This window comes from Girardinichthys multiradiatus, chromosome 3 (genome assembly GCF_021462225.1).
Source record: "Girardinichthys multiradiatus isolate DD_20200921_A chromosome 3, DD_fGirMul_XY1, whole genome shotgun sequence".
Lineage (NCBI taxonomy): Eukaryota > Metazoa > Chordata > Actinopteri > Cyprinodontiformes > Goodeidae > Girardinichthys > Girardinichthys multiradiatus.
The window spans coordinates 25,357,762-25,385,656 of NC_061796.1; the positions used below are offsets into that span (position 1 = coordinate 25,357,762).

General features: G+C 39.2%; 1 long non-coding RNA gene across 2 annotated transcripts; it reads left to right on the plus strand.

The window, feature by feature from the left end:
• Positions 1-3,693: 3,693 nt before the first annotated feature.
• On the plus strand, positions 3,694-9,801 carry LOC124866092. 2 transcript variants are annotated; one of them, XR_007037721.1, is made up of 10 exons: positions 3,694-3,771; positions 4,466-4,538; positions 6,190-6,261; positions 7,208-7,272; positions 7,341-8,302; positions 8,383-8,536; positions 8,616-8,711; positions 8,845-9,366; positions 9,461-9,670; positions 9,738-9,801. It is a non-coding gene; the product is annotated as an uncharacterized LOC124866092 (long non-coding RNA). The 2 variants fall into 2 exon arrangements; XR_007037722.1 differs by having other exon boundaries at positions 8,845-9,363.
• The last annotated feature ends 18,094 nt before the right edge of the window (positions 9,802-27,895 follow it).

The window sequence follows — 27,895 nt, forward strand, 5'->3', positions numbered from 1 at the left end:
TAGCGGCCTTTAGCTCATCCAGAGTGTTGGGTCTTGAGTCTCTCAACGTTCTCTTCACAATATCATACAGATTCTCTATGGGGTTCAGGTCAGGGGAGTTGGCAGGCCAATTGAGCACAGTGATACCATGGTCAGTAAACCATTTACCAGTGGTTTTGGCACTGTGAGCAGGTGCCAGGTCTTGCTGAAAAATGAAATCTTCATCTGCATAAAGCTTTTCAGCAGATGGAAGCATGAAGTGCTCCAAAATCTCCTGATAGCTAGTTGCATTGACCCTGCCCTTGATAAAACACAGTGGACCAACACCAGCAGCTGACACGGCAACCCAGACCATCATTGACTGTGGGTACTTGACACTGGACTTCTGGCATTTTGGCATTTCCTTCTCCCCAGTCTTCCTCCAGACTCTGGCACCTTGATTTCCGAATGACATGCAGAATTTGCTTTCATCCGAAAAAAGTACTTTGGACCACTGAGCAACAGTCCAGTGCTGCTTCTCTGTAGCCCAGGACTGGGGAATACGGCACCTGTAGCCCATTTCCTGCACACGCTTGGGCACGGTGGCTCTGGATGTTTCTACTCCAGACTCAGTCCACTGGTTCCGCAGGTCCCCCAAGGTCTGGAATCGGCCCTTCTCCACAATCTTCCTCAGGGTCCGGTCACCTCTTCTCATTGTGCAGCGTTTTCTGCCACACTTTTTCCTTCCCACAGACTTCCCACTGAGGTGCCTTGATACAGCACTCTGGGAACAGCCTCTTCGTTCAGAAATTTCTTTCTGTGTCTTACCCTCTTGCTTGAGGGTGTCAATAGGGGCTTTCTGGACAGCAGTCAGGTCGGCAGTCTTACCCATGATTGGGGTTTTGAGTGATGAACCAGGCTGGGAGTTTTAAAGGCCTCAGGAATCTTTTGCAGGTGTTTAGAGTTAACTCGTTGATTCAGATGATTAGGTTCATAGCTCGTTTAGAGACCCTTTTAATGATATGCTAATTTTGTGAGATAGGAATTTTGGGTTTTCATGAGCTGTATGCCAAAATAATCCGTATTAAGACAATGAAAGACCTGAAATATTTCAGTTAGTGTGCAATGAATCTAAAATATATGAATGTTAAATTTTCATCAAGACATTATGGAAAATAATGAACTTTATCACAATATGCTAATTTTTTGAGAAGGACCTGTACACCTGCTTCAACAAACCCACTGTCATCTGGACAAAGCCAGCAGCACCTTGAGGATCGTGTTCTTTGATTTCTCCAGTGCTTTTAACACAACTCAACCTGATTTACTTTGTAATAAACTCCAGAAGACTCAGGTCACAGGCCTCTACAATCTGCTGGATCAAAGACTACCACAATTTGTGAGATTGAAGGGTTGTGTGTCTAACCAGGTAGTCAGCAGCATAGGAGCACCTCAGGGGACTGTACTCTCACCATTCCTTTTTACTCTGTACAACTCAGACTTCAGGTACATCTGCAGAAATACTCAGATGATTCTGCAGTTGTGCGGTGTATCAGAGATGGAGAAGAAGCTGAGTAACAGGGAGCTGGTGGACCGCTTTTTGTCATGGTGTAGAAACAATCATCTCATCTTTAATATGACTAAAACAAAGGAGATGATTGTAGAGAAACAGATGAAGATCAAACACTATTTTCTGTCATGGGTGGAGGTGGTGGAGGAGTTTAAATATCTCTGTGTTCACCTCTACAACAGACTAGAGTGGAGATGCAACTGTGAAGCCGTCTACAAGAAGGGACAGAACAGACTGTACTTCTTGAGGAAGCTTAGGTCCTTCAGTGTTTGCAGCAAGATGCTGCATATCTTCTATAAGTCTGTTGTATAGAGTGTGATCTCTTCTGCCATCATCTGCTGGGGAAGCAGCATCAGAGCCAGGGACTTAAAAATGCTCAACAAGCTGATAAAAAAGGCTGGCTCTGTTCTGGGGACTCCTCTGTAACCTCTGGAGACCATTGTGCAAAGAAGGATTCTTCATAAATTGAAGAACATTATGGAAAACCCTGAGCATCCTCTTCATGAGACTGTCCTACACAACAGTGTCTTCAGTCAGAGGCTTCTTCAGATCTGCTGTAAGACAGACTGCTACAGGAGATCCTTCCTGCCCACGGCCATCAGCATCTACAACTGCTTTTTGAGGAAACCTGAATAAAATGAGCTACAACAACATTTCCCTTTGGGATGAATAAAGTATTTTTCAATTGAATTAAAATTTAAAGCGCAGTTGGTAGCACTGCTGCCTTGCAGCAAGAAGGTCCTGGGTTCGATTCCCGGCCGGGGGTCTTTCTGCATGGAGTTTGCATGTTTTCCCCATCCATGCGTAGGTTCTCACCGGGTACTCCGGCTTCCTCCCACAGTCCAAAGACATGCCTGTTAGGTTAATTGGTCACTCTAAATTGACCTTAGGTGTATGAATGAGTGTGTGCATGGTTGTTTGTGTGTTTCCCTGCGATGGACTGGCGACCTGTCCAGGGTGTACCCTGCCTCTCACCCATAGACTGCTGGAGATAGGCACCAGCTCCCCCGCGACCCACTATGGAATAAGCGGTAGAAAATGACTGACTGACTGAGCTAAAATCCCTCCATCAATCAAATTAGCACAGTGTTTCTCAAGCTTTTTACACCTAACACTACCTTATACCAGGTTTTGCAAATACTTCCAATGAACTTTATTGAAGTTTGTTGTTTTGTCACAAAATAAAAATTATTTTTCATTTACACTCCATGTTTGAAATAAAAATTTTCAGGTTCCAAGTTGGAAAAAAACATAAAGACCTCCAGAAGTAAGAATGAGAGGGAAAAAAAAAACAATTGTCTTATAAGTCAGTATGGGTGCTGTGCATTTTGGACACTGCCATAGCTGTTGACATGAATTGTTTGCACTTCAGGTAGTTTCATTCACTCTTTTCCACACATACATGTACACTGTAAAACCCAATGGTGCATCTTACTAAAAGAAGTAAGTTATTCTTACTCAGTTCTGCTAAATAGTTAGAGTAACTTTTATGAATTGTGTTAAGTAGATCCAAAAGTTAACAGTGTAAGTAAAAGCGATGTAGTAGCTCACTGCTAATAAGTACACATATATCTTTATTAAATTTTGAGTTTTGTTGCTTTAAACTATTTAAGTTGTGATCACTGAATTATTTTTATTATTATAATCAACATATATATATATATATATATATATATATATAAAATGTCTGCAGGGATTTTATCCTGAATTGGAAGGCCAATAATAATGCGAGTGAATATCACAGTAACTGCGTTTTTCAGGTGCTGATTTGGATTTAAGCCCACAAAATAATCCAATTTTATGTGAGTTTAGAATTTGCAGAGAAGATATCAGTACCAAATGGCATCTACACATGTGCCTTTTCAAGTAGGAATTTGAGTGATATATTTTATTAAATAATAATAAAATAAAGTTAATAAATGACACATTTCTCTTAATGTGGAGAGAATAAAAATGAACAATAATGTGATTTTTTTTTTTTTTTTTTGATTTAGCGATATAATCAAGAAACTGATTGATTCCACCTTGAAAACTTCTAATCTCTAATCGAGTGCCTAAACCATTACACTGACCAACCTGTTAATACTCCAGTTAATGTAACTCATTTGCTACAAGGTGTGACTTCCTGTTTCTTTCGTCATGAGCTTTGCTCGGCAGGTGTCTTGCCCGGACTTGTCGGCCATGTTGAAGGCAAGCCTCAACTCAGAGCAGAATTTTTGTGACTACATAGCGAAAATTATAAGGTAAACGTTTTATTTATTGTTTTAATGCGTGTATAAAACTTGCAGGTGAATTTATCAGACTACTTTGCTGATATGTAGAAAATCGGAGCTTCCCAGCACAACTCCCGCCTAGCGTTGTTTGAATCCCGCCTGTACAATTTTAAACGGTTTGTGGCTTATTTTGCTAAAATTAAGTAGCCTACATTTTCGAAGCTGCATGAAACACAACGTGACGGTAAAATCAAATTCAAATGTATTTCTTACGGAGCATGTGTGAAAGTAGTAGATTCATTTTATTTTAAGAGTAACTTGGTGGACAAGTCCACCTGTACAAATTTAAAAAATAACGGTTGGCGGCTTATTTTGATAAAATAGTTAAGTGTAACTTACTTTTTCGAAGGTGCGTGGCACAACATTTAAAAGTTTAGTAATTTCTGCACTTTGAAACTTTTATGGGATTTTGTTTTACAGCAAGTCTATGAAAATAATTGATTCGTTTCATTTTAACGTCTAAAAAATTGACCAACCTAAATTGAAAATGAGCTGTTACGCAAGAACAATGAAATTAACAAATTTAAAATGTTTTTGAAACTTTTTCATATTGAAGTTGAGCATTTCGAAGTGTAGTAAAATAGCCTAAATGTAAAATCTGTACTGCTAGCTTATGTTTCAAATGCCAAAATAATATGATCATATTTTTCATGTGTCATTACAGTGTTTGACTAAAATAGCAGCACACAAGGGGAGATCATCCACCACTGTTCAGCCACTAAAGGCAGCCTGTGAAGGTAATATAAAACATTTGATACCTAATTGTGTCCCTTTGTTCAGAGACAAAATGTGGAATTGCAAGTTGTGTAGTTTTTCTAGTGCCATAAAAGTGAGGTTGTTGAAGCATTATCGACTTAACCATGGTCAGTACTCCACAATTTCACCTTTACCCTGTCTCTACAACACCTGCATGTGTACATTTAGTACATTTAATTCATTAAAGGTACACATGTCAAGAATGCACACTGCTACACAAAGGAAAGACAGTTCTTATTCTGCTTTGAATAAATATGGATTTTGTTGTCCTGTGTGTGACTTTAAACAGCCATTTGTTGAAAGGCAAATGTTTATCCATCTAAGGGGGCATTTAAAACAGAAGGAAACTGTTCCATGTCCTTTCAAGGACTGCAATTTTAAAACCAATATATACTCAACATTCAATGCCCACAAATGCAGAGACCACCAAAGTTCAACAAATTTTAAAGAAAGCACTGTGCAAAGTGTCATAAATGTTGACAAAAATGACGACATGCAGTTTGATTCAATAGAGTCATCACATGAAAATGAAGTGGCATCCACTAGTGAAATCAGTACAATGACGGTTTAGAGGAGCAGTTGCAGTACAATCTGGCTTTTTCTTGAAAATGCAGAGCATTCTCCATGTGTCCCTGAGAGCAACACAGGAGCTCATTGAGCATATTGATCAGCTGTTTTGGTTATCACAACCTCTGATCAGAAATTCAGTAGTTGATATACTAAAAAAGCACAACTGTCCATTTACCGACACACTGGTCAGTGAGATTTGTCAGGCAGTTTCTGATAGTAATATTTTACATAAATGTGTCACATCTGAAGGACCACTGTCAACAGTAAAGAGGAGAAAATCATATTATGAAGCAAATTTACCATATGTAAAGCCTGTGGAATATTTCATTGAATCATCAAAACACACTTATATGTATGTGCCAATCCTTACATCTTTGCAAGTGTTGTTGAAAAAAAATGATGTGCTTGAAGAAGTCAAACAAGCACCCACACAAATACCTGGACATTATATGTCATTTTGCGATGGATCCTACTACCAGGAAAATGTCCTATTGTCACAAGAGGGACCAAAACTGTCAACAATACTTTATGTAGATGATTTTGAAATTGCAAACCCACTTGGTACCTCAAAGAAAATATATAAAGTTTTTGCAGTTTATTGGACACTAGCAAACTTTGCAATTAAATCTCGTTCTGCTCTCCACTGCACTCAGCTCGCTCTTTTGTGCCATTCCAATGATATACGGCAATTTGGGTATGAGAAACTGTTGTTGCCACTAATAAATGATCTGAAAACTCTTGAGGAAGTAGGTATCTACATAGACACTCTTGGTGAATGTCTTAAAGGCACGATCTACTCTGTTGTGGCAGATAACCTTGCTGCCCATGGGCTTGCTGGTTTTAATGAAAGTTTCAGGTCTACATATTTTTGCAGGTTTTGTCATGTCACCAGAACAGAAATGCAAACAGAAAATGCTGTTACAGGGCATTATGTGATGAGAACAAAAGATGTTCATAATAATCTTGTTCAAAAGCTTCAGAGCGATGGCAGTGAGGAAAAGTATGGTGTTAAAAACAGTTGTGTTCTTTCTGAATGTCTCTCCTTCTTTCATCCTGTCACAGGCTTCCCACCTGACCTCCTGCACGACCTGTTTGAAGGTGTTGTTCCAGTGGAGTTGGCGCATTGCTTAAAAGGTTTAATTTCGAGGAAATATTTTACATTAGAAGACTTAAACAGAGCAATATTACGCTTTCCATACCAACATTCTGACAAAGTTGATCGCCCTCATCCAATACCTACAAATTTTGCCAGTCGAGAGACCATTGGTGGGAACGGGCATGAAAATCATGCCCTGCTTAGACTGTTTCCTCTTCTCATTGGCTCCAAAGTCACAGAAAGAGACCCATTTTGGGAAGTGCTAATGGACTTAAAGGATGTAGTTCAGCTTGCTATGTCTCACACTTTTAGTGAAGAGACCATTCAGTACATGGCTTGTAAAATATTGGACCACAGACAACTCTTCCAGGAAGTGTTTCCTAATGTTCGATTCAGGCCAAAGCATCACTACATTGAGCATTACCCGCATTTAATAAAGTGCTTTGGTCCTTTAGTCCATCTGTGGACAATGAGATTCGAGGGAAAGCATAAGGTTTTCAAAAAAATAATTCATGACACTCACAACTACAAAAATGTTGTGAGCATTTCATCTTTCGTCATCAACGTTTTTCAAACCACCTGTGCAGACATCCAAAATGGAGTCTTTGTACATTTCATCATTACCTGCAGATACACAATCATTTATTTCAGGCATTGCTGACAGTGACACCGTATATGGAACAAAACAAGTAACCATTAATGGCACAAACTTTGTAATTGGTATGTTTGTATGTACTGGTGCTTATGCTGCATTGCCAGAGTTCAAAGAGATTCGAAATGTACTACTCATCAGAAGCAACATTTATTTTCTCTTGAAAGACTATGACACTTGCTACATCGAGCACTTGCGGTCATATGAACTAGTAGAGCACCAACAGAAGGGTCACAGTGTAAAATCTCTGTGCCAGCTGTCCGACCACATGCCGCATTTTGCTTATAAGATTGCAAATGAACTCATTCTAACAACAAAACATTTTATTCCAGTGTCTGACTAAAGAAGCAGAACAGAAACATCAGCAGATCTTCCCAGCCCTTAAGCCAATGTATAGGTAAGACAAACATGACAATACCTAAACATTTGTTGAAATCTCTAAACTTCTAAACTTGTATGTTACAGAAACTTCAGATTCAGATGGTTGCAACAGGGATACTGAAGCTAAGGGTCATCCTTGATAATGATAATGCTGAAAGACTTATTTTGCCATCTCGTCCATCCAGTGTCCAAGCCCTCATAGATGAGATCAAATCTAGGCTAAAGTTGACTTTTGACTTTCGGCTTCAGTTTCACGACCCAGATTCTGATTATGCATTGTGTAATTTGGTTGTAATAGAAGACTTGCCAGGCACAGCATCTGTTAAAGTTGTCAGATTAGTTGAGCTGGACCAGATTTCAACCAGTACTGATGACACTCATTCTGACTGATAGCACTGATACCACAGATATTAGTCGGTGTTCCGATATTTTCTTATGAGGAAGAACATGTGCTAAGGGAAGGTAATGCAGCATTTGAAAAGGATGGGAAAGTAATTACACTAACTAGAGATCAAAAACACAACATACTCGAGACAATGGGGGAAGAAATCTATAGACTAAAGGCATATCCTAGTAGCACACAAATTGGCAAGGCTGCAGAAGCTTTAGTTAGAAAGCATCCCTGTCTGAAGGAGAGAAATTTTGACACTGGGTGGGACGGATGGAAGAATAGTCTGAGACATAAAGTAGGAAACCAAAGAAAGAAGTTGGCTAAAGCTGGCATCAAGGATGTTGCTATAAATGCTGGAAAGCGCAGCAGAACAAACCCACAAGGAGCTGCACCAAGGGCGAATATCAAAAGACCTAGGAGAGGTGAGGTCAACTTCCTTCCCAGTTATCCTTCTGGAGAAACAAGGGAGTCTCTGGAGACCAGGAGGCTTGTGATGGTAGAGCAGTACAAGAGGACCTCTGCAGAAAGAGATGTCCCTCTTATTCATCAGCATATGATGTGCACCTTTGCCCTCCGACGTGAAGAGATCATCACAACTTCTCCTGCTGTATCAGAGCTTAAGGACAGATGGCCAGCACTCTTTTATGAGACACAGGTAAGTACAACTATGTAAATATTAGTGATCATATAGTATGCAGTGTTTTGTTCATATAATTTTATTGGAATTCTCCTCAGCTCTACTGTGAATTTCACCAATCAGCATCTACCACATGTGTTTTATGCTGCACTGGATGAATATGCTCCTCAGCTGATTGGACTTTACAAAAAGAAGAAAACTGGACTGGTTGGTGAAAAGATGGAGCAGCTTTTGCTGGCATATCAGCAACAGGTACTTAAAAAATACTTTCACTCTACTGTTTACTTGGTAGTTCCTATTGTCATGCTTTATTTTTTTTTTATCTATGAAGGACAAAAATGACATCTATGCAACAAGAACAGCAGCCCTGGCTGGCCTACCCATTTACCTTAAGGAGGATTCTTCAGACATTTTCAAAACATGCAAGGTATATATATTATACTTAGGCATTCTAATAATTTGCACATTGTAATTTAAAAAAAGTTATACTGCACAAAATATAAAAATGGAAATAAATATAAAAAGTGATCAATACGTTTGCACTCTGGATGACATTTCAGGATGAAATGGAGTTCTATGAAGGTGCAGTTGCTCTGGTTGCTGATGTGGATGAAGAGGAGGTGCCTGCAGGAGTTCCTTTCTCACCACGCCAAGTGTTCATCGTGCTTGAGGATCAGGTTGTAATGACTCATCCCTTATGGACTGATGCACTGGTATGTCTGTTTGGACTAATCTATGCTCTGCATCTGAGCTATCCTGAGAAGTGCAGTGGCTTTTTTGAGTTCATTCAAGTAGTGTTGCTGAAGCTAGATGACGGGAGAAAGCAACTGAAACCAAAATTGCACACACTGAAAAATGAGCTGGTGTAGAATTTGTTGTCCACAGGTCAATACATTCATGCTTGTCCAGGAATCTGTCACAGTCTGTTGTTCAACCTGCCTGTTACTAATGTTCTCTCACCCTAAGAGGCGCTGGAGCTGCAGACCGGAGTGTAGACAGGTGTACGTCGTTGCTTCATCAGCTGGAGGACTATATGAGGGTGGTTCGCTGGCTTTTCTACGCCTGAGTGTTTGCCTACCGTGGTAGTGTTTACCTGGCCATTATCTGCTGAATTCTGGAAGCTCCACTTGTTTTTTGAGCCTTGATTAATTATCTGTCTTGTTTCCTTCGTCATAGGCTGTTCACGCCAAGCTGGGGTTTCTTCCTGAACCCACCTCCTGTCAAGACTGGAATCTGCTGCTGCCCTTGCGAGTCCTCCAGCTGGAAGCGCAACCTGTCCACCACTTTGTTACCTGGAACATCAGATCGCTCCAATCGTTTCCGTGCAGGCACTACCACAGACTTGAACCGGTTTCTCCCCCTGGCGGATCGATCGCCTTCCGGAAAGTGAGCATAGGTCTTTGCTTGAATATTTCAATCTGTTCCTCCGCTCACCTCTGTTCTTCTTTTGCAGTCTGTCTCCTGATCGCTCTGCCCACCTCGTTCCTGAGTCGAAAAGAAATAAAAGAAAAACTTAATTGACTCTTCTCTGTCTGAGTGTCCTCTGCATGTGGGTCAAGTCGGCCTTAAAAACTATGACAGAATCAGTAGTGAATGGTTTCATTTGTGTTTTATTTGTTCAGGTTATTGGCCTTCTAAAAAAGGCAATATGCAGAAAACTAAGAATAAGTAGACAGTGCTTGTGATTTAAATTATAGTCAAACAAATAAGAAGACACAAGTATCTTTGAAGAAGTTTCTTTACATATAGTGTATAAGTTTAAGCTCATTTCTTGCACTCTTACAATATGCAAGAACAATTTAAGTTACTGATGTCCTTGTAGCTCTTAGCTATATTTGTATTTACTGTAGGTGCATGTAGGTGCATTACAATGTTTTAGGAAAGTAAAAGTAATTGATAATTACTGAAAATGTATAATTTCAAACATTTCCTTTTGAATTGTGTGATGAGTACTTGCCATTTTACTTGATTTGAGTTTTGGGCAAAACAGTTGAGAAGCCACATATATCTTTGTGCAAACAGTCATACATTTTCAATTTTGAGCTCAATTGTGGCATTCTTACAGTAAGGGTGAATACTTTTTGTAGTTCAGCTGTTAGCTATATTTGCATTTGCTTTTGGTGCATCTCAATACATCAGAATATTGTGGACAAGTAAAATAGATTTTGACTTATAAACAATTGCTATCTTTAAACTGTGATGGTTATGACTAGTTAATGACAAGTAAAATAATTTGCTTTTAAAATACTGAAATTGTTCTCATGTTGTGCAGTATTCTACTTTATTGATGTGCACCTGATACATTTTTGTACTATTTAGGTTGATGAATGCTTATAAAAACATTACAAGTACCTTTTAAGGTGTCCGTTGTAAAAGGTCTAATTGTTTGGTTTTCAGTAATGGCTGTAGTATTCATTCTTCATGTCGAAAGGTACAGTTGTTGTCATTCTGTATTTTCTCTCCAGTCCAAGTTAATAAAAACTGAATAGTTTGTTATTGTGTTAATACTACTCATAGTTTGGTACAATCGGATTCCCCAATTGGATTGAGTTACTGTATTAAAGTTTTAAGTTGTTAAAATAAGAACCTTTTAAGTTATTTTACCACAATTTTAATATGAACATGTAACACTTTTAAATAAGTATAAATAAATACACCATTTTAGTGCAACATACTTAATAATTTAAGTTAACACATACTAAATAAAATGAGTAAACGTAATGCTTTTGAGTAACATTATTATAATTGCTATGTGTTCTTTAGACTCTATTAATGTAATTAACAAAACTAAAGTACTTTGAGTTAATAAACTTAAATCAATTGGTACAATCAGTTTCCCCAAATCATTTGGGTTGACCTAACTTCTCAGGTTATGGGGCAGGATGTGGCAGGGATGCTTGGAGTGGTGTGTGTGGAGCTTGCGTTGTGTGGGTGTGTCTTTGTCGGCTTTTTAGGCCCACCATCAAATATCGGGCCTATTTCCTCCCTGCCACACTACCTGCCGGTGGCTGGTGTCTTTGCCCGCTGGTGTACTTGTGGTTCTCAGTGTCTGGAACAGGGTGCTTTGGTGTGTGCCGGCTCACTCCCGGTGGCTGCTCGCCGGGGCCTTGACCCCTAGGCTCTGTTGCTTGGGGAGTGATATGTCCCGGGGTCTCGGGTCTCTGGGTCCATGGCTGGATCTGCTCAGGCACAGACGGCTGCCGGTGGGACCTGTGAACTCGTCGCTACAGCTCCCTGGGGCTTCTGCACCGTGGCTGCTGGGTGGCACCCTGGATCTCTCGCCAGCTCCTCTCTGGGGGGACTGCGGTAGTCCCGGCAATGGTTCTCCTAGGGTTCTTGTGCTCTAGGGGCCTATGGATGTCTATGGCTCGGATCTCCTCTGTATCTGTCCCAGGTCCATGGGGGCAGGTCTGTGGGGACTGGCACTCACTATTGCATATTTTTATGGAGAAACCTTGTATACATAATCACGCTCACACTCAGACCCACAGGTGTTTAGATTCAGGTGTTAACAGATACACAAATGTTCTATATTGAGCCGCATTTACCTCTAAATACATTTTGCATTGATTAGTACCGTGCACTTTTTGGTAAAAAAGTCGATAATATGAATGTTTCTGCAGGTAGAAGCAAGCAGAGTGTTATCTTGTATTCTCTTCATCCTACTGTCTTTCCTCCATTCTTTTCTCCTTCTCACCCCTTTTTGTTTTTGCCCCACCTCTCTCTCTTTCGTGCTTCTTATTTTCTTCCTTTTCATTTCTGTCTCCGTGTCCGTAACAATTGAAATAATCCCAAAGCAAAGTTGTTTTTTTTTACATATCAAGCAGAGCTTTAAACCGTTAGCTGTAATGCTCCATTTGAGAAAGTAAATCTATTGGGCTTCTTCTTGGCACTCAGACAACAATTTTGAGCGCTACTCCGCCGGACAGGATACAGTAGCAAATAAATAAATAATAATTGTTGACACTATCTTGCCACTAGAAAAAGGTTGTGTTTGCAATTATTTCTAGATTCAACTTCTGGCTTCAGATGTTATTAGAATGCAAGATTAGTCCCTGGGAATTCTCTTTTTTTTACTTTCTGCAGGGTTGCCGATTTATTGTCCACCACACCTCAGCTCCAATTAGTGACTGTTTCCAAGTTTATCTTGCAATAATGCTCAGTGAAGAGGATGGTAAATGGTACTGATATCTGTCAATACATTTGTTTCTCATATGTTGCTTAATTTCTTTAAATCAGTTGATGTGTTTCTTTTTTTTTTAATGTTTTTTTGCTGCTTTTATTTTTAACATTTTTCAGACAGTAAGCTTACAGGAAAGGGGTGAAGAGAGAGGTAAGACTTGCAGCAAAGATTGCCTGGGCTGGGACTCAAACCAGCGACAGCAGCATTAAGGACTGAAGACTCTGAATATAGCCGCATTTGAACACCCTGATGATTTGCATTTAAACACTTAAACATTTAAGTGTGACAAAAATGCAAAAACAGTATCTGTAAATACTTTTTATCTGCACAGAATGTTGTTTTGCTGTGAAAACAGAGACAAAACTTGATAATGATCTGTTAAAAAAAAAAAGTAGACATTTACAGTGCCTTGCGAAAGTATTCGGCCCCATTGAACTTGTTAACCTTTTGCCACATTTCAGGCTGCAAACATAAAGATATATAATTCTAATTTTTTGTGAAGAATCAACAAGTGGGACACAATTGTGAAGTGGAATGACATTTTTTGGATGTGTCAAACTTGTTTAACAAATCAAAAACTAAAAAGTGGGACGTGCAATATTATTTGGCCCCTTTACTTTCAGTGCAGCAAACTCACTCCAGAAGTTCAGTGAGGATCTCTGAATGATCCAATGTTGTCCCAAATGACTGATGATGATAAATAGAATCCATCTGTGTGTAATCAAGTCTCCGTATAAATGCACCTGCTCTGTGATTGTCTCAGGGTTCTGTTCAAAGCGCAGAGAGCATCATGAAGACCAAGGAACACACCAGGCAGGTCGGAGATATTGTTGTGGAGAAGTTTAAAGACGGATTTGGATACAAAAAGATTTCCCAACCTTTAAACATCCTAAGGAGCACTGTGCAAGCAATCATATTGAAATGGAAGAAGTATCAGACCATTGCAAATCTACCAAGACCTGGCCGTCCCTCTAAACGTTCATCTCGAACAAGGAGAAGACTGATCAGAGATGCAGCCAAGAGGCCCATGATCACTCAGGATGAACTGCAGAGATCTACAGCTGAGGTGGGAGAGTCTGTCCATAGGACAACAATCAGTCGTACACTGTACAAATCTGGCCTTTATGGAAGAGAGGCAAGAAGAAAGACATTTCTCAAAGATATCCATAAAAAGTCTCGTTTAAAGTTTGCCACAAGCCACCTGGGAGACACACCAAACATGTGGAAGAAGGTGGTCTGGTCAGATTAAACCAAAATCGAACTGTTTGGCCACAATGCAAAACGATATGTTTGGTGTAAAAGCAACACAGCTCATCACCCTGAACACACCATCCCCACTGTTAAACATGGTGGTGGCAGCATCATAGTTTGGGCCTGCTTTTCATCAGCGGGGACAGAGAAATGATCAAAATTGATGGGAAGATGGATGGGGCCAAATACAGGACCATTCTGGAAGAAAACCTTTTGGAGTCTGCAAGAGACTTGAGACTGGGACGGAGATTTATCTTCCAACAAGACAATGATCCAAAACATAAAGCCAAATCTACAATGGAATGGTTCACAAATAAACGTATCCAGGTGTTGTAATGGCCAAGTCCAGACCTGAATCCAATCGACCTGTGGAAAGAGCTGAAGACTGCTGTCCATGAACGCTCTCCATCCAACCTCACTGAGCTCGAGCTGTTTTGCAAGGAAGAATGGGCAAGAATTTCAGTCTCTCGATGTGCAAAACTGATAGAGACATACCCCAAGCAACTTGCAGCTGTAATTGCAGCAAAGGGTGGCGCTACAAAGTATTAACGCGAGGGGGCCGAATAATATTGCACATCCCACTTTTCAGTTTTTTATTTGTTAAACAAGTTTGACACATCCAATAAATTTCATTCCACTTCACGATTGTTTCCCACTTCTTGTTGATTCTTCACAAAACATTTGAATTTTATATTTTTATGTTTGAGCCTGAGATGTGGCAAGAGGTTGACCAGTTCAAGGGGGCTGAATACGTTCGCAAGGCATTGTAATATCCCCCAGTATAGCATCATATTCATCTGATATGAACATTTTCAATTTGACATAACTGGTCTAATTATTTATTCACTTTTCTCTTAACTCATAGAGATATGACTACAACAGGTAGAGAAACTGTTACTAATAATACATTCACAGAGTTTAACGTTAAAAAGACATGAGATTAACATTTGCAAAGATTTGATAAATAATGTCTGTAAGTCTCTAAGGATCGAACCCCCAGGAAGAAATCGATAATTGGGTGTAGCTCATATTTGTCTTCATATTCCCAAATCAGATTGATACGTTTTTTTAATCGGCCACATTAGGGAGTCATTAACCAAATTAGAAAAGTAGCATTTGTGTTCAAAGGGAATGATAGAAAAACCAACAAAGCACTCCTAGCTTGCCATTTTGCAGCAGATGGATTGGTTCTGTTGGACTGTGAGTAGAGCCTCACCATCCCTAATGATTGATTTGACACCTGTTTGGCTCAGCCTCAGTTACAAAGCATTACCATGAGCAATGAGGTAGGTCGACACTTGCTGAATTGCTTGGGGCCTCTGCTGACCACTTTTAGTGCTGCTAACACACAGCTAATTTGAGGAGATGTTTTTTGGCCTCATCTGGATGTGACTAAACCATGAAGATATGACTTAATGTGGCATTAATATAAAACGTAGAATTCGGTGTGGACTAAAGTCTGTACAAGTGGCAAGTAAAAGAAAATACATACTCATTTCGGACACATACAGTTATTTATAAACAGATTCAGCTATTTACAGGGCCTTGCCTTAGAAAATACTTTGATGGAGCTTGAGTGATTGCACTGCGTACTGTGATACTTCAACTTCTCATTTCACTACAATTTGACATGGACTGCAATGATCTGCTTGACCTATTTTTGTAACCCTGAGGTTTAACACAGTGGAACACATGGATAGAGATAGAGAGGGGTTAACAATGTTGCTGAAGGAGTCAAACTAGGTCACACTTACGAAGGCACAGAAGCTGAAGTAAATAAGACTGAACAATACATATTAAGTGAATTATCTTTGAGCTGAAAGCCACAGCATACGAGATACTACCCTCCCGCCTTATCTGGCCTCTATCACCAATGAATCTAATATAGACTTATGCCTCAGTCTTTGAAGTCCAACCCTTGTCTTTTCTCATTGAAATGAGCTGATAATGGTGCACAGTTGGATTTGATTTATGCCTGTGCCTGGCACATTGCTGTGACAGTATGCCAGAGGTTGTGCCCTGCAATGCAGAGGCTTGTAATGAGCAGTCTGCAGTAAGTATGAAGCTCCTTTTGTGATCCTAGCTTCTATGCAGAGTGGTTATCCTTCCCCGTGGGCAATAAGGCACAATGTGTGGTCAGATGAAAATGAATTTAAGACGATCTAATGTGATTTGGATGCATCTCAGTCTGTCTCTCTCTCTCAGTATAACTATACATATAAATATTTAGATGTAAAATTCATTTTGCTTCAATATCTATTTCCATTAATCCACAGCAACAATTAAAAGAAATTACAGCAACTTTTAAGTTCTTCAAGGAAGACCTCATGTATTATTACAGCTGGCATTTGGTATTCAGATGGTAATGCTGGAGCTTCATGAGTCTATGGTGTGCTGTTAAGCAGCATGTGGGATTCCTAATTATACCTCTTACATATGGACAGTCAAGAACACAGTCACCTTGAGCTGCTGTTTTCGTGCATTAAATGTTACTTTTACGGTTAACTGAATAATCAGTGTTGGGATTATGAATCTGAGAATATTATTTAATATTTAATATTAATATTTTATCAAATAATATTTCGGTATGTTAAGGGTTGTCCTGTGAATACCAGCCCAGTAATAGAAAGGTGTGAGATGAGCTCTGGCATTATTGAACAGCATAAACTCTGCGCACACATGGAATGAATTCACACAATTTCTTAAAATACAAGAATTTATTAACAAAAATAAGTCAACTCAAAGTCAAACATATTTCAATCAACAAACTCTTTACTATGCTAAAACAATCCAACTAAACTACCAAGCAGAATTAAAGGATAACGAAGACTAATGGGGTATGTACAATATAAACAAGTGTATCAAAGATGATTGAGAACCATGACTGAAGGAGTGATGCAACATTTCCATGCAATGTTATTTATGTTTGAGAACCAAGGATTATCTTGAAGAATCTGGAAATGAAGTTAAGTTAGTCTTGGAACTAACTGAGGCAATAATCAGCAAACGTTTAGACAACCATTTACAATACAAAATCAGATAAAATATAATTTAATAAAATAATGTTTTAAAGAATGATCTGCTGAATACAACCAACCTTCTGGATGACCATTTCTCAATGGTGTCTAATTAGCTGCCTTTATTTATTAAAATAATATTTAAAGAAATATTATTAAGGGAATGGTAAAACATTTAAGGATGTATTTTGGGAAAGAGCCAAATCTTTCTGGATAAATGGGGCTTAATGGTGTTTACTTAGTTATCAAATTTAGGAAAATGCAGTTAGGGACACTTTATTCACTGGATTGAAAACTAAACCTTTCTGGGTAAATATTATTTGGCAGGAAGCACGTGTCCTTACCTGTTAGCAGTTGAAGCTAACAAAGAAGCTGATAGCTTCGCACCAGAATCAAACACATACCTTTAAAATACCAGGGTTAATAAAAGGGTTAAAATGCATAAGCGTGGATGGCACATTATGATCAATATTCTGTTTAAAATCACCCTTCAAGTAAAGTTTGTCTTAACTTTAAAAACACACGAACAAAGAACACAAAACTGAACATGTGTGCTGCAGATAGTCTGCTAGCACCCAGATAGCTGAGTTCAACACAAACAAAACCAAACTTCATAAAATGAAAAACGTTTAGATCATTTCAATCTAAATCCTTATATTTCTTGGTTCTGCCCAAGCCTAACCTCGTATGAACTGTGCTGAGGAAAAGCTGTCCAGGCAACAATGAAGTTTTGAAGAGAGCTCTGTGAACAAAGGGTTAGCTTCCAGGTAACCTCCATAGCTCTGGCTGGAAGACAGCTTGTTCTGTCAGCTGACCACACTGCACGTTAACTGCCGTAATGCGGCTACTCGTTTGTCCTCCTCTCAGGCAAGGAAACCGCTTCACTCAGCTTGTAGAGACAGCATCTCTGCAGGGACTTCTCTGGGACACCGTTTGCTTCTGCAGGCCTCAGAGAGAAAGTCAAGCCAGGCGTGTACCTTAATTCCTGTTTTTATGAATGAATGCTGGGTACACAAACAGTTATTCACTCATCCTTAACTTGTGCATATGATCGCGTGATCTTATGACACTCTTGGATCCAGTTGAAGAGTTATGTCTTTTTTGCCAGCAAAGAGACATTGCGCGCTTTGTCTCCCCTATCCGGTCCATCTGGAAGGCCGTATGGAAGAGGTCGGCTTGTTGGAGAAGGTTGCTCTTATTCAGACAGTGGCATCATGGGAAGTCTGCTGCTACCCCCCTTTCCTCAGTTGCTGTAAGTCAGTTAAATGCAATTTATTTTGAAAGTTCCAGAAAAGTGTGTTTGATGTTGAAATCCATGGCTGGGTCCCAACATGATTAAATGTATACTTTTATTATAACTATATAAAACTAAATAACTTGAAATTTAAATTTGATCCTTTAGCTAGTCTGTGTAAAGGATAAAGCATTCAACACTGGAGTGTTTTCAGTGTACTAGTATGTTCTACTTCCTTGATCACTTAACTGAATCGTTCCTTAAAACTAGAAAATTTCAGAAAATATTTAGACAGGGCCTGCGTCTTGGTGCGTGCTTCTCAGACCAGAGCCAAAGGTTCTGTGGGGGAGGTAGTCCCAGTGTGCATCAGGATTGAGGGTAGAAGGCAACAATATCTACCTAGACCTTGTTTTATCAGTGGCATTAGGCTAAGTGTAGGATTGCATCCTATGTATGTAAACTATGCTAAAATCATATTGTATTCCATTATAGTCTTAAAGTGCAAACAGTATCTAAGGACTGTTGATGCTTGTACTTAAGAAATATAGGTAAGCTTTATTTAGAAAGGATAAATTAGCCCTACTTTCATCAATGATTGAGTCCCAGCGGTAGTGTTAAGACCAACACTGCAATTATCTACTTTTTGAAATATAAAGGCTTTTATTTTGTAGAGTACATTTCAGTCTTTGAAAGTCCAGTATGGTTGTGTTTTAAGGAGTGGCTTAGGTCCATTAGTAATATTCTAGAATCATTGTGTGTGTTATTATCAGCTTAAGAAATCAATGGAGGATGAATGCTTTCATTTTGAAAGTTTCAGTAAGCCTTATTTTAAAAGGTCAACAAAGTCATATTTCACACACTGGTTGAGTCTCAGTGGTAATTCTTCAGTTATTTGCTGTGTTAAATATGAAGGCTTTCATTTTGTAGACTATGTTTTGTCTTATTTTGAAAGTCCAGCTTAGTTGTCCTTTCAGGTCTGGGTTAATTCCACTAGATATATAGAACCTGCTTGCTATTCTAAAATCATTGTGTATGCTATTATCAGCTCACAATTTAATAGTAACTATGGACAATTAAGGCTTTTATTTTGAAAGTTTCAGTAAACTTTTTTTGAAAGGATAAAGTAGACCAATTTCCATTATTGATTGAGTCCCAGCACTGTTGTTAAGACCAATGCTGCAACTATCTGCTGTGTGAAACATAAAGGTTTTTATTTTAGAGTAGAGTATGTCCAGGTCTTATCTTAAAAGTCCAGCATAGTTGTCATTTCCGGTCTGGGTTAGTGTTTGATTATGATTATTGATTAATTCATATTTATCAATAATTATAATTAAAAATCATAATTTGAGAAAATGAATTTCTTAACCAAAAATCCTCTTTTATGAATCGAAACCAGAGATGTCTTCTGGTGTTGTAATTGTGGCTCTCAACGCCTTTGATAATTACAACCGTTAAATACTCAGCGACTCAGTCAACTCAGTTGACTGACAAATCACTCTTGCACAAAATAAACACAAACGACTTCTCTTTATCTACGTGAATATATATTAAATCAACAGTCTGATACACCTCGCTATTGCTATTCAATAATCTTCACCTAATCAAACATGCAAAGTTCTACACAGAAGGGTAAAATATCTAACTACACAAAATAAAACAAAACAGCAGTGGGTGTGTATGGAATCAACCAGCAGTTATGGCAAAAGTGATAATCTGACAAAGGAATATGGTGTTGAATGGAGTTTTGGGAGCGTAAACCGATCCAACCCACGGAAATTCTACAGCAGTCAAGTTTCAAAAAAGGTTGCATGCACATACAATTCAGAACGCATTAAACTATAAGTGGCAATTCTAATCACACTAAAACCTACTCTACCTTGCCCGCACTATTCCCAATAAAGAAATAAAAATAAAAGGTGGATTTTACTTGTCGTTGTCTCCTCTATGCAGAGGGAGCGAGAGGGGGTTGAAGAGTTCCACACGTCTGCGGATACTCAGCAAAGCAGTCCGTTTTCTTCCTTGGTGGCCTCCGTGGCAGAAAGGTAGAAAAATTATGACGGACCATCACTAGTCGACTGGTACAAAAACAAGGAGGAAAATTGCATCTTCTTAAAACATCTCTGGTTTTTTTGGTTACGTGTTAAACCCACGTCTTCGATTGGTAAAGTTGAAAACTTACAAGCCTTCTTATTCCTGTAAGCTTAATTCGCTTAGTTTCTCATTGGCCAACGAAGGAGAATGAATGAAATCCACATGGGACTTTTCTTCAGAAATGATGCGCTTCAGTTGCTGGTCCGGTTTCCAGCGTAAAAAGCAAATGGTGGGCCGTCTCACTCTGTTATATAGTTGATGGTGGCCTCAGGGCTGCAACTCCCCCGTCTTATCAGCCGTGGTGCCGCTGAGATTTGAAAGAACAGGCTATACTGCAGTACAAAATGGCCGATGACGTTTGAAAGCCATAGTGGCGTCCAGCAATGTGCAAATGTTCCAATATTCAGCAAACAAGTGGTCCAACAGTTAGTACAATTAGTTATCCAGAACCTGACTGCTATGCTGAATTGCCATTGTACTATTTTATCACCTTTAAATGTAGATAGTAACTGTAGCAAATGTAAGCTTTATTTTAAAAGTCCTAATGACTGAAACTGTGCAGCTCTGCTACAGACCCACTTGGAACAGCTTACATATTCATTATATGAGAAGTATATGTAAATTGCTCTGATTTTAAACAGCGCCTGGTACACTTGGATTGAAAACATGACTCATAAATCCTGTTTTCCACTGCTGCTTTGAGCTGCTCAGGTATTTAGGATAAATAAAAATCCTCCTTTTGTTGTGATGGGGCCTAAAACTGTAGGAGTGTGTTAATCTGTACCGTATCTGTCACTTTGACCTTGAAGAGCCAAGCTGAGGCCTTTTCCTCTGTCAGTAGAGGCAGAGTTTCATTGCTATGGAAATAGCTCCTAGGCTGTCAGCACACGTGTGTGATTGTGTTGGAGAAAACCGCTGCACTTGATTGTCTCCTGAGTCTGCATACCTTAGAGTGGCAAAAGGGGTCCAAACAAATAGGTGCTGTACAGAAAACATTCATGGTATTTGAAAAATTTTCAAGCCTTGGTCGATAGCTTTCCCTAGTCCTCGATCATGGAGATTTTTATAGCCCTACTTCATTTACAGTATAAGATAAAAATACATTTTGTCACTCGTGGATTCCTGCTCAAACTGTCACTGAAAATACAGGTCCTTCTCAAAATATTAGCATATTGTGATAAAGTTCATTATTTTCCATAATGTAATGATGAAAATTTAACATTCATATATTTTAGATTCATGGCACACTAATTGAAATATTTCAGGTCTTTTATTGTCTTAATACGGATGATTTTGGCATACAGCTCATGAAAACCCAAAATTCCTATCTCACAAAATTAGCATATCATTAAAAGGGTCTCTAAACGAGCTATGAACCTAATCATCTGAATCAACGAGTTAACTCTAAACACCTGCAAAAGATTCCTGAGGCCTTTAAAACTCCCAGTCTGGTTCATCATTCAAAACCCCAATCATGGGTAAGACTGCCGACCTGACTGCTGTCCAGAAGGCCACTATTGACACCCTCAAGCAAGAGGGTAAGACACAGAAAGAAATTTCTGAACAAATAGGCTGTTCCCAGAGTGCTGTATCAAGGCACCTTCCATCTGCTGAAAAGCTTTATGGAGATGAAGATTTCATTTTTCAGCATGACCTGACACCTGCTCACAGTGCCAAAACCACTGATAAATGGTTTACTGACCATGGTATCACTGTGCTCAATTGGCCTGCCAACTCTCCTGACCTGAACCCCATAGAGAATCTGTGGGATATTGTGAAGAGAACGTTGAGAGACTCAAGACCCAACACTCTGGATGAGCTAAAGGCCGCTATCGAAGCATCCTGGGCCTCCATAAGACCTCAGCAGTGCCACAGGCTGATTGCCTCCATGCCACGCCGCATTGAAGCAGTCATTTCTGCAAAAGGATTCCCGACCAAGTATTGAGTGCATAACTGTACATGATTATTTGAAGGTAGACGTTTTTTTGTATTAAAAACACTTTTCTTTTATTGGTCGGATGAAATATGCTAATTTTGTGAGATAGGAATTTTGGGTTTTCATGAGCTGTATGCCAAAATCATCCGTATTAAGACAATAAAAGACCTGAAATATTTCAGTTAGTGTGCGATGAATCTAAAATATATGAATGTTAAATTTTCATCATGACATTATGGAAAATAATGAACTTTATCACAATATGCTAATATTTTGAGAAGGACCTGTCCATGAGAAAGGGCTTTGGAATGTTTTGACTCCTGGTGATCGGGAGGGGTTTGACGGAAAAACTTGAAACCTAGAGCAATTACAAAGACATTGTTTGAAAGCAGGGGCCCGGTCCTATGAACTGACCGAAAATGGGGACTATAGAGCAAAATTTGTAGCCGTGAGGGTGAGTTAAAGATCATTTTTCCTGAAAAAAAAAAAAAAAAACGGCTCCCGCCACTCTAGTCAGCTGACATCTCCACTGTGCCAGTGGGAATTTACAGCTAACTTTGTGGCGCTTCGAGTCTAAATATAATGAAAACGTTGCAGGTATCAACATACCGTTTTCACTCCTGAAAAGATGACGGATTTCTCTACAAACTGAAAGTTAAAGTTTGTTTCTAGGTGAAAGTATGCCCACACAATATATGTTTATTCAGCAAACCATGATGGAGCTTCTGTTCCAATATGCAAATGAAAGAACCTGCCTCCAGAGGCTGCTCCTTCAGTGCAGGAAGGTGACAGTTAGGTGATTCCAAACAAGCAAACATTGTCTGAAAATGAGAAGATTGGTATAAAAAAAAAAAAGATCAAATAAATATGAGATAATTGTTACTGTAACAAAAGAGTTGATATTAAAAAACACAAACACTGATTGAAAGCTGAATTGTCACTCCAAAAAAAAAAGCATCCAACCAAAATCATGAAAATTGTATTAACTATTGTAGTGTGTTTTGTCTATATAACAATTTCCAAAATTAATTGTTTCAATACCATTATTGTATTTTGGACATCAAAATAATTTTCAATGTTAAGGTGACACTATTCTGGCACCACAAGTGCAGAGGTCTAAGCCCACTGAAGGTGTTTAAGTCTTAAGAAAATGGAGACTAACAGGGTTCTCTAGGGGACGTGCTCTGTGCCTGCTCTGAGCCAATCAGCACCAGGGGTTTTATAATGAAAATTAAAGCCTACTGACCCTTTGTCTACTGAACATAGTTACCGTTGCTATGACTGGCAAGCATTGCTATCTCCCACATATTGTGATGGATTTCACAGTGATTTCGGTGAAAGATATTCACCGAAATCGACTACACAGAAAGGACTGCGATATGCATATGAAAAACATATTCATGACATCATTTGTGAGTGGAGAAATGTTGATGAAGAGGACTTAAAAATCGAAGTGAGGGCTCACCATTCTTATTGCACAACTCAGCCACTCCATGTCTTAACAATTCAGGTACAGAACAAACATATAAAGGAACAACACTGTTCTTGCATTGCAGAGTATGTGAATATATTACTTTATAATAAGCCAACTTTCTGGTTTCAGCCGAAAGCTAACTATTATAAGCTAGATTTCGGTATCTGTTATACTACTAGCTGGTTGCTTAATGCTTTCTGTTTGTTTATAGCGCACTGGGATATTGTTCCCACATAGTGGGTTTGTTCAATACATTGGATCTAATCAGAACACCAGTAGAAAGCCCAATAAAAGCTCGCTCTAGTTTGCCATAGAATTGGGCCGATCAGGTATCAGTATCAGGTTCAGATAACTTATTTCACGGATCGGAAATGTCCGATCCAACCCACGGACATTTCAGATCCATGAGCCAACTCTGTGCCTAGTGTTGTCTGCTGAAATGTCTCCACAAGTGATTACCTGCTGGCTGCTCTGCTAGGTGGCTGCAAACTGTGGAACGCATCTCCCGAATGGAGGCGGGATCTCCCGAATGGAGGCGGGCCCCAGTAATGAGACATGCCTCCATTCAGAAAATCCACTCCACAGCTTAAGCCAGCCAGCAGGCAAGCTATGAGCGGCTATGTGGCTAACATGCTTTTTTTTTTTCAAAAAATGTTGGTTGTGTGGAAATATTTTACACGTGAATCACTGCAAAGCAACATGCAATATTTGCAAGGTCACTGTACCGAGAGGCAGAAGCTCCGCCACGGCATACAACACAAAGAGCCTGATGAAGCATTTGAAAAAGCACCACCTAACAGAGCACGAGGATTTTGTAGTCGGGGGGCAGAAAGAGCAAAGTAGCCGGCAGGCATCACTTCTGGACTCGTTCAAATAAAGTAAATTTCCTCCGGATAACCTCAAAGCTAAAGTGATTACCGACAAGTTGCTTAACTTCATTGTACTCGTTTAGCAACCGTTATCAGTTGTAGAAAACAATCGATTTCGCAGCCTTATTGAACTCTTGCAGTCAAGATATAGCTTACCCTCGAGGAGATATTTAACAGAGACTGCCCTGTCTGAACTGTACAACCATGTTACAGCCAAGTTAGCAGAGAAGTTAAAGAGAGTTCCAGCCCTGAGCTATACTAAAGGTATTTGGACTTCGGATTTCTGCCCAATGTCACTGATAAGCCTCAATGTGCACTGGGTTGACTCAGAAACATATAGTGCAAAGCTTCAGGTAAAAAAATGCAGGGGCTCAAACAAACGAGCTACAATCACAGCATCCATTACAGAGATGTTACATCACTGGGAGATACCCCTGGAAAAAGTGCATGTCATTCTACGGTACAATGCGAGTAACATGCGATGCGATGGAAGACATGGCAATTCCAATTGTGGGCTATTTAGCTCACACGCTGCAACTGGTTGTGCATGAGGGACCAATGTCACAACGCAGCGTTAGCGATGCAGTAGCAAAGAGCAGGAAGAATGTAGCACACAAGACCTGCAACAGGAAATCCAAGGCGCGGGGATCACAACCACCCCGACTCGTCTTGTTCAAACAAGATGGAATAGCCCCTAGTATGATCAAGAGCCTTTTGAAAGAGAAGCAACCTCTCTATGCATATGCTGCTGACCACAACTTGCCAGCAACATTGTCAGCCAACGAGTGGAGTTTGCTGGAAAAATCAGTGACAGTGCTGGAACCCTTCAAGGAGATAACCAGGAAAATCAGCTCAGCGACCTCCACTGCAGCTGACGTAATCCCATCCATCACAGTTTTAAAATGCCTGCTCACAGAGGAAAACAGACAACAGTATCAAAACAAGCACACTCCTGCAAGCTGTCAACAGGCTGTTTAGCAGCATCGAAAGTGAACCCCTCTACGCTGTTTCCACTTTAGTCAACGCTCGATACAAGGACAGGTGAGGCATGTTTTTATTAATACTTTAATTAACAGTGGCTAAGTTTTAAACAGAACATAAAATCCTGCATAACCAAACTACATGTCGATTGATTTCTAGCTTTAAAGTGGATATTTGTTAATGTAGCCTACAATATATTTGAGAGAGGGGAGGTGTGTGTGTGTGAGCGTTCGCAGATGTGCATGCTGTCTTGAAGAATCAATACCTTTTTTGTACTCAACCTATTTCATTTTTGGTTCAGATTGTTTACTAGTGGAGAAACTGAATCAGCCAGGTTGGCAAAGGGTGAGTGGCCCTTCAACTAGGGTGGAAAGTGACAGACTTAGCACTGCATCCAATATTTTGGATGAAAAGAGGAAGGTAGAAATGTTCATATTCCTCTACAAGAACCTGCCAATCTTTAAGTGAGATTTGTTGAACACTCGATCAGTCCCTCAGTGTTTTGTGAGGAGTCATTTAGATTTATTTTGTATCTTGAAGAATGAACACAAAGACTCTGCCCATTAAGCTTAATCCAGGTCATCTTCAATACAAATTCTCCTACTGTACTTGATTTGTGCTGTTCAAATGCACACTGTTTTGGTAATAATTGCACTTTGTTGGGACCCACAGCGATGGATTTCAACATTAAACTCCGGTACAAACTCTTCTGGAACTTTTCAAAATAAAGTGCATTAACCTTCTTCCGACACAGCCAGGAAACAGGATAACTGTGGACTTCCTGTGACGCCACTGCCCAAATAAAAGTACAGCTGTTGCTACATCCGCCCTCTTCCACACGGCCTTCGAAAGGGACCGGATAGGGGAGACAAGTGCGCTAATGTCTCTTTGCTGGCAAAAAGACATAACTCTTCAACTGGATCCAAGAGTGTCATACGATCATCGATCATATGCAAAGATAAGTACAAATGAAATACTGTCTGTGTATCCGGTATTTTCATTCATGAACGGGGGTAATTAAGGTACAAGCATTGCTTAACTTTCTCTCCGAGCCCTGCAGAAGCAAACGGTGTTCGAGAGAAGCCCCTGCAAAGACGCAGTCTCCGTGTTAACCCGTGTGGTCAGCGGACAGGACGGGCCGCCCAGCTACAGCTCTGGAGCTAACCCTGTGTTCACTGTGGATACCTTCTTCAAACTTCATCGTCTTTTGGACAACATTCCTTACCACAGTTCATGAGGTTAGGTTTGCGCAGAACAACAGTTAGGATGAAATGATCTGAACGTTTTCATTTATGAAGTTTAGTTTGTTTGTGTGAAACTCGGCTACCTTAGTGCTAGCAGGCTATCTGCAGCACACGTGCCCTATTTGTGTTCGTTGTATGTTTTTAAAGTTAAGACAAACTTTATTTAAAGGGTGATTTTAAACAGAACATTGATCATAACACGTCGTCCGCGCTTATGCTTTTTAACCCTTTTATTAACCCTGGTATTTTAAAGGTAGATGTTGATTCTGGTGCTAAGCTATTGGCTTCTTTTGTTAGCTCAACTGCTAACCAGCAAGAACACGTGCTTGCTACTAAAGAGTATTTAACAGAAAGGTTGTTAGTTTTCAAGCTAGTGAATAATACTCCCTAAACATTATTTACTAGATTTGACAACTAAGTAAACACCATTAAGCTCCATTTCTCCAGAAAGATTTGGCTCTTTTCCAAAATACTCCCTTAATAATATTTCTTCAAATATTATTTCAATAAATAAAGGCAGCTAATTAGACACCGTTGAGAAATGGTCATCGAGAAGGTTGGTTTTATTCAGCAGATCATTATTTAAAACATTTTATTAAAATAGTATTTTATCTGATCTTGCATTGTGAATGGTTGTCTAAACGTTTGCTGATTATTGCTTAAATTGGTTCCAAGACTAACTTAACTTCCAGATCCTTCAAGATAATCCTTGGTTCTCAAACATAAACATTGCATGGTAATGTTGCATCACTCTTTTTGGTCATGGTTCTCAATCATCTTTAATCAACTTGTTTATATTGTACATAGCCTATTAGTCTTCCCTATTCTTTAATTCTGCTTGGTAGTTTAGTTGGATTGTTTTAGCATAGTAAAGGGTTTGTTGATTGAAATATGTTTGACTTTGAGTTGACTTATTTTTGTTAATAAATTCTTGTATTTTAAGAAATTGTGTGAATTCATTCCATCTATCTGCAGAGTTTATGCTGTTCAATAATGTCAGAGCTTGTCTCACACCTTTCTATTTTGTCCTAATACCATCGCCTTACTGGGCTGGTATTCACAGGACAACCCTTAACAGACCGAAATATTATTTGATATAATATTAAAATATTAATATTAAATATTAAATAATATTCTCAGATTAATAATCACAACAACTTTTAATTCAAATGTTTATTTGAAAATTTTGATTTGTTCCTGTTACATGCGCAAGAATATACTTTATGCTGATCAGATTCACATTTTTTAATAGTTTAAATGTTTACACTTATTGGACTTTTATGTTTACTTTTGAAAACGAATTTTATCAATATACAAGAATATACTTTATG